This window comes from Chrysemys picta, chromosome 13, assembly GCF_011386835.1.
Source record: "Chrysemys picta bellii isolate R12L10 chromosome 13, ASM1138683v2, whole genome shotgun sequence".
NCBI lineage: Eukaryota > Metazoa > Chordata > Testudines > Emydidae > Chrysemys > Chrysemys picta.
The window spans coordinates 35,651,377-35,659,369 of NC_088803.1; the positions used below are offsets into that span (position 1 = coordinate 35,651,377).

The window sequence follows — 7,993 nt, forward strand, 5'->3', positions numbered from 1 at the left end:
TATAATCCCTTATACTGTATTAGTTTTCTTCCCCTGTTCTTCAGGCAGAAAAGCAAATCCAAGGACCATGGAGGGCATTTTCAGTAATAGACGTTTCCTATGAAGGTGTTACCATTCGTAGTAGGACATCATAGCTTTCAGTATCACTGTATATTGTACTGTTCCAGGGTGACATCACACTGCAAGATTCAATGTTGCTGAAGCAGAGTGCATTGGGAGCCATTGTGTATGTTTTGTCATAGATCTAGAAGGATATAGGACAGACATACATGCTGTAGAAGTTGGAGGCTGGCAAATGGTCTCTTAAGGAAAGGCTAAATAGTTGGGGGGGGGGAGGAGAATTTGTGGGAGTAGGGTAAAGTGGCAGAGCCTGTACAACCTTGGGCAAGTCACACACTGTACTTCCCCTGCTATACAACAGAGATGACGCTAATAGTCCCCCATCCCGCCCCCCAGAGGGATCCTTAAGGGAAGGACAGTGGGCACAGATATCCTAGCAATCCCTGACAATCCACAATAGTGCCACAGATATCCTAGCAATCCCTGACAACCCAGCCCCTCACTTCAGAGGGCTGAGGCCCAAACAAAACTATTCCATGTTCCACTCGAACACTAGCAAAAATGAAACAAAGGCTTTCAGGCAGAATATCAAAGAAAAATAATGGACTGAAATAAATGGCTGATGATGAGGCACCAACCAGTGTAACCAAGGTTTCTAGGCATGGTACAACCACCATTTGTTCTGGTACCATGGACCAATGCAGTGAGAACAAGATGCCAGGAGAGGTTATCAGTTCCAAGAATCACTGCACCTCCAACCCACCACATGACGTACTCTTATCAAGAATCCTGGAATCGGATGTCTGGGAGAGTATGTCTTTAATTGCACGGTTAACCTGGGCTCTTACGCAGGTTTTAACCTTCACCCCTTACCAGATACACAGAAAAACTTCTAACATGGGTTTTCAAAGTCTTAAGCCCAGGCTAGCTCTGCTTTAACTCTGGCTGGAACACATCTACTTTGCAGTGAGGATGCAGACCCCCCCCACCCCCACAAATCACTGGAATGCTGATAATCCTCCAAACCCCTTCCCACAGTTCTCCCCGAAGAACAGACAAGTTCTCCTTCAATTGGCAACCGACTGGGAAAGAATCAGAGCATCTCAGCACAAAGAACCAGTGGATATATCCCCAGACACACACAGACAAGTGCAGAAACAGTGAGGCTGCAGTAATGCGGCTAGGGCTTTGCAGTGGGGACGCTCATTCCTGGGCTAGGATAACCCAGGCACTGGTCACCTGAGTTGAACTGTGCAGTGAAGTCATACCTCTAGAGCAGGGGTAGTCAGTAGGTGGAGCACGGGCCAAATCCAGACCGTCAGATGCTTTTGAGCAGACTGTGAAATCTTTTTATTTACTTCTTATCATTGTTTTCTTTTTTGTATTATTTTCTCTGAAGTCTGGATCTTGACTATACCCTGATCAAGAAATTTGGACCTTGATAAAAAAAATGACTGATTACCCCTGCTCTAGAGGTAAACCAAGTGCTAGTGGCAGAATTTTCTTGGTAGCACTTCCAGGCCCCTAGGATTCACTCCCTGCCAAAGTACTAACCTAGCCACTTCCAGAGCTGCAAGATACAGGCCTTTGCCCAAGTCTTCCCAACTGATTAAATCCTCACCGGCTGGTAAAGATGCAAGAAGCCGGAAAGAGTCCTGTTGGTTTCTCTCACTGAGATTTTTCAGGTCTCAATTTAAATGTTACAAGGCTCCTTAGACAACACAGTGATGGGTGCCAAATCAGTGTTTGAAATAAATATATATATAGTACAGCACATGATTATTGTATGTTAAATACTTAAAAGTCATCTACCAGCTTTGAGTCACAGCCAAATGCTGATCTCTGGAGAAGTTTGCATCAGCTCCTAAACTCAGTGCCCCGGTGTGACATACCAAGAGATTCTAACTTCTGAAGTAACTGAAAAGCACCTCCCATGGCCCTCATGCAAATATGTTCACCCCCACAAGCACAGGCTCAGGAAGGAGGTGTTAACAACCCTCTACAGCTGGTGAGAAGGCTGCTGTTTTGTAAGGCCTTTAGCCACCACATTTGGGCCAATGGAAGAAGTTTCTTCATTTGTGTGGACAAATCTGGATAAAGCTGGAAACGTGGCATAAGCAAGACTACTAAAACAAATAAATCAATACGCTGGGGGAGGGGGGGAAGAAAAACTAGGCAATGAGAGAGCAAGCTGCCTTTTCAAATCCATCCCATTTTGCCTGAGGATGCTAGTTTTGAGCCATGAAAAGTCACATAGTCAAATGTCATCTTGCCTTACGTGTGCAGCCCGCAATAAAAGTGCAGCCCACCAACAACTAAGCTAAAGATGGTGGAGATGGGGTTTCCACTCCAGCAAATAACAGAGCCCGCATCAAGACCACCCTGAAAGCTCAGGCAATCAGGAAAGAAACTTCAACGGGGAATAGAATAAAACTCAGCCCATGGTATCAGTCAGGTCACAGCAGAAAGAAACCTGGTCCCCATGTGTTCAGAAGTGGCCTTTAGTCCATAGTAAAAGAGAGTAGTCTGAGACTAGAACATGTAAGAATTTTGGAATCCTAGTCTCCAGAAATGGTCCCAGCCCTCACTGCCCCAGGAAGTTGAAGTTCACTCTGGCCTTGCCTATCCACTGACCACTGTAAGTCCCTGGTTGTCCTCTTCCCTCAACTGCCAGTAAGAGACAAATCTTGGAAATATGGTTCTGTCTCCTCTAGCAGGGAGGCAAAAGGAATTTCCCCAGCATTTCTCTGGTTCTTTTGGTCTGTGAATCTCAAAGCACTTTATAAACATTAGTAAAGTCTCACAACACCCTTCTGTGGTGGGGAAGTATTATCACTTGAGGAAAACCTCAGGGAAATGACATGCCACAGAGCAAGTCAGTGGCATAACTGGGAATAGGACCCTTAAGTGCTAATTTCTAGTGCTAATGTTCCAACCACTGAACACTTCCTCTCCGGTGGAGAAACGCCTAACATAAATTGCACTCTCCCTGAAGAGTGGAACACAAAGAGTGAGTCACCAAGGGAAGAGTTCAAAGCCACATTAGCAACTCTGGAGCCTTTCCAGTAGAGAATTGGGCAGAGCCCAGCCAAGGAGCAGTGTGTGGAGGGAAGACTCTAACCCAGAGTGTTCTGCAAAGCTAGGATTTACTTCTGTAAAATGGTCTGCATTGCACTCTCATTCCATGTCTGCCCAGCAAAGGAGATTCGTAGGACTGGGGTTCCCAAAGCCAGTTTGCATAAGTTCTCAACATCAAGGGCCCATCCGAGCCTTTTGTGTTCTCTCTCCTTCAAATCCACTCATTCTTGCAGGAGACTGGCCACTAGCTTTGTGGTTTCATAGCTTAGATACCTGAGTTTACATGTGCCTAGACAACCTCCACTTTGGAGAGAGGGATATCTACCATCTCCGTGTACACTCAAGTCTTCGTTTACTTTAATGTTTGTACCATTTTCTTTAGTGCGACTTCTTTCCAAGGGATTTTCTCCTTTCTGAAGAATCTGCACGCAAACAGATCTAAATGGAAACTTCATCACATTTGATTGTTGATGTGTTGGAGATTTTGGGTTTTCAATATTATAAAGTGAGTTTAAATTTCACGGCTCAAGGGGAAGTCCAAGGAGTGAGAAAATGATGTTGAACCTGGTGTTCTATGATAATACAACCTTGCAAAGACCCTTTCCTTAATACACCAACCCACCACAGGACCCATAAGCATCACAGGATCTGCATGCTTTCAGGTTCAAATTTTACACCACGTGCCTTCAGTGGAATCACACAAGGTATGAATCATCATAGTATGTGGCCCACAGTACTTAAAAGGGGAGACTGTCCAAGTCACAAAGGGCAGATACACAACTTCCATGGACTTTCAGTCACAACTTCCATTTGTGCCTTTGAAAACTTTCCCCTCAAATCCTGTGTTAATTTCAAGGTTTTATTATTTAATACTTGTGATCCAACAGAATTGTCAAGGTGTGTTTCTGATTGCTCAGTAGAGTCAAAAGCCGTTAGCTTGACTGAGAAAAAATATCTCAGATCCCAGGGAAGCAGTAGGGGCTTTTAATAACTTGGTTCCCCACCTGCAGAATTTGCTTTCCATTCCTGTGCTGCTCATTCCCTTAGTCTATCTCAGCATTTATACCAATTAAATCTCCATTTGCTGTTGCTCTCAAAAGCTGGTGAGATTCTGATGCATTTAAATGAGTTTTTCTGCCAAGTGACTTTTCTGGGTAAGGCACAGCAGTAAAACATTTCGGTGTTTGGTAAAAGCCTCTTTTAGGAAAGGAGGGAGGGATACCCCACCCCACCGCTTCTGATGAAAATGCACCACCCATCCAGCAGGTTGGCTGGTTTCAGCATCCAAGATCCCATTAGAACCATGCCTGGAATCAATTCCTCCACCTGCCCACAAAGCCCCCACCCCCTTTCATAGCGCCACAGCCCTGGTCGCCAGCATTTAAGAACTACCCCCAGCCCTAGGGAGTGCGTGAGGGTGGGGGTGTTCTGTAGCTTTGTAACAAGGGGAGGCAGGGGGCTGGAAGCTCTCATCAGACCCCCCCGCTCGCTGAGCCGCATGAGCCCTCTAGGGCAGCGGAGCGGGCTGACCCCCGACCAGCCAGGAGCCCTGGCACACCCCGGAACCGCAGCCCCACCCGCTCGCTGCCTACTTCGCCCACGCACCCAGCCCGCGGCACAGCCCTGCCCACCGCCCCGGACACGCAAGGTTGGGCGGACGCTGAGCGGAGATCGGAGCCGGTGCAGCGGGGCTCATCCCGCCCTGGGCTATGGGGCACCCTCCTCCCGCCGGGGCGCCCACACTCACACGTGGCCGTCACGCTCTCAGACCCAGCCGCTCCGGTGCAGGCGGCGGCTGCCAGAGGCGAGCGAAGCTCTCAGAGCTCCCCGGGCCCCGCCCCTTCCCCTTGCCGGGCAGGCGGGGCCGGCGGCCACTCCCCCACCTGGCAGCGCAGCCAGCTGCAAATGGTACGTGGTGGTGGGCCCGGGGGCTCCAGTCCCCTCTCGCTCTGCGTCCTCCCTGCCCGCTCATTGGCCCTCCTCGGCCCAGGGCCAGGCTAAACCCTGGGCTGTGCCAGCCACCCCCTTCCCATTCAGCTGCTGCGCACGCTCTAACCCACCCCTAGCTCCGGCTAGTCCTCCAATCCTAGTCTGGCCAGGCCGAGCCCCAGGCTGGTTTAAAGCACTTAGAGCAGAAGCGGAGGGGGGTTCGGAGAACCGCTTGGTTGGGAACCAGTGTTCAGGAGGGCTTCTGATACAGTACTATGGTGACAGGCATCGTATATGGCCACAATCGGAGAAGGGTAGGCTTGTTAAGGAAGAGGTTGGGTTCTGCTTCCTCCACTCCCCGGGCCCCGGGAATCCTGCCTGATCTTGGGAAAGGCAGTGAAGAAGAGATCTGTGTAAACTCAAAGGCTTGTCTCTCTCCTCAACAGAAGTTGGTCTAATCAAAGATGTTATCTCACCCACCTTGCCCTTAGGAAAGTCACCTCTCCCTGTAGTGGTTTGGCTCCGGCTCCCCATCTGTAAAACAGGGACTGTACTGCTCTTCTGTCTTACTGAGGTGTGATGGGGCATTTAGATACTATAGTGGTAGGAGTCAAAGAGAAATATAGAGGGAGATGGAACTAAAACAGAGTAAGGTAGGTACCCAGTTGATCTTTTCTCAGTGGCCGTTCAGCATTTCTGTCAGTCGAATGTAGATTACATACTGAGGAGCAGGAGGTGTGTGGAAATGTGCAACTCAACCACAGGGACTGTATTTGTTCCAGCAGAGCCTTAAGTGCCATTCACATTGAACCATCAACTCTACTATGGGAACCAGCTCCTTTGTACCCAAGTTTATCAGAAGGCCCCTGGATGACTAATGATATTTTGAGAAATCAAACAAGGCAGGGCAGAAAATCCACATTTAAATACCACACTTTTATGAAAGATACCAAAACACTCTGATTGAAATGAATGGGAGCGGTAGGGGCTCAAAATCACAGTTTGGGTTACATGGGTTCTCCACTCTTCGGAAAAGCAGGCCCTGTATTTATCTGAGATCATGAAGAAAAGGGGCCAAACTGTGCCAAAAATAAGAATATGTGAATGACAATCCCTGCATCCAAGGAAAGAACACACAGTCTTAATTGTCACCAAAAAGGCATATGGAGAAATGTAGGTTTATTAATACTAGTATTTATTCCCTTAGATTGTAAACTCTTGAGGGCAGAAACTGTCTTTGTTCTAGGCTTGGGCAGCACTTAGCACAATGAGGTCCTGATCCACAGATGGGGCTCCTAGATCCTACCACAATACAATAAATAATAGTAACGCAAAACCTGAAAACCCTAGAATTTACTTCCCCAGGAGTTCACCTTAGATTCAAGGGTATTGTTCTTTAGCTCCAGTCATCTGCCATGATGCTGTGGGGAGAGGAGACTCCCATTAACTGGAGAAACTGCAAGAACATGGCTAGGATGAGTGACGTTTGACAGGGTTTTATTTCATGTGACTTTTTAAAATTATGTATTGCATTCAGCCATCCTGCCTTGGCCTCTGACACTGGTGGAGCTCATAAGCAAAGAAGGTTTAGGCCTGCTGAGTACATGACAAGAAAGCCCACAGGCTGCAAGAGGAGCTCAAGATTTAAAGTGGTGTTCTTCCCCTCTTCAGTCATATACCAATAGAGGTCCAACATGGTTTTAGTGAGCTGTACATTACCTTTTTTAGGTGACACACAAAACTCCTTAGCATTTGGAATTAGATCCTATGGACTTTCTGTAAAGAGTACAGGTGGATTAAAGGCCGCAAGCTGGTTCTAGCCCAAAGTGGGTAATCATATTCTACCTACTTAAATACAATTGCACCTCTATTAATGGTTGGAAAAGTTATTCTTCCCTTCCTAAAAGAAAAGCTGAGACAGGGTGCTGCTGCAGAATGACTGCTGCAGTCCACCCAAGCTCTAGTCACATTGCAGTAATGATAGCAGTAACTAAACCAGCGGTTAGGGGTCTATTATAGGAGTGGATGGGTAAGATTCTGTGGCCTGCAACGTGCAGGAGGTCAGACTAGATGATCATGATGGTCCCTTCTGACCTTAAATTCTATAAGTCTATGAGAGTGCTCAAGATTTGTGGCCAATCTACAATATTTAGTTAAAACTCCTCAAATGCATTTTCTGTAAAAACAGCCACTAAAAATCCAGAGAGGCGGTAGTTAAATCAAGATACGAAACCCTTAACTCACACCTTATCACCTAAATCCAGTGAAACCTCTGCTCCATAACAAACTCCCTTTCAGGCAACTAGCCAGCACGTGAAGAAGTAGATATGTGCAATCTCACAATACATAACCTGAGCTCTGTGTCTAACCTCATACTTTTTCCATGTGTAAATACATTATAGACTTTAGCCCTACTTTTATGCCTACAGGTAATATATCTTAATCCAGCACTGAGGTCAAAATTCATCTTGTGCATTTGAGCTTGGCAATGAGGAACTGGATGTGTGCATTGTGGTTGGTAATATTCTAACTTTGAACAGGAGTCTGCTGTGAAGTTGGGGAGTCTTTGGGTTTTATGTCTGAGTGATAAGGTGCATAAATTAACAATGGCATTAATATTAACGGTAGCTTATCTGGCAACTTCCCAGACTGTTAATTGCAATTAATTGCTGCAGAAATCTTTAGCAGCAGTACAGAGAATGCTTGAAGTGCCAGTCTCTTGGCACAAAGATGCCATTCCTCACAGCAATGCTGCCTCTGCTCTCTCAGTTCACAAGAGGAATGAGCAAAAGCAGGCAGGAGAGGGAGGGATGACAGTGGAGCATTAGCATTTGCCTACATTCTCAACCTAACCGAACTGCATGTGCTCAACAAGAATATTTCCTGTGCTGTGAGCCGTAGCAGCAGAAAAATTGGATTCTCCTTC

General features: G+C 46.8%; 1 protein-coding gene across 6 annotated transcripts in view; it reads right to left on the reverse strand.

The window, feature by feature from the left end:
* PABPC1L (poly(A) binding protein cytoplasmic 1 like) overlaps positions 1–5,196 on the reverse strand; it is a 39,431-nt gene extending 34,235 nt beyond the window's left edge. For 3 of the 6 annotated variants that reach the window (XR_010592256.1, XM_065565902.1, XM_024105052.3), the window contains exon 1: positions 4,886–5,170. The gene's annotated coding sequence lies outside the window, so the exon portion shown is untranslated. Of the gene's footprint in view, positions 1–112; positions 203–4,885 lie in introns of those variants that run through there. The other 3 variants (XR_010592255.1, XR_006176388.2, XM_065565901.1) reach the window with 2 other exon arrangements.
* Between the last annotated feature and the right edge of the window lie 2,797 nt (positions 5,197–7,993).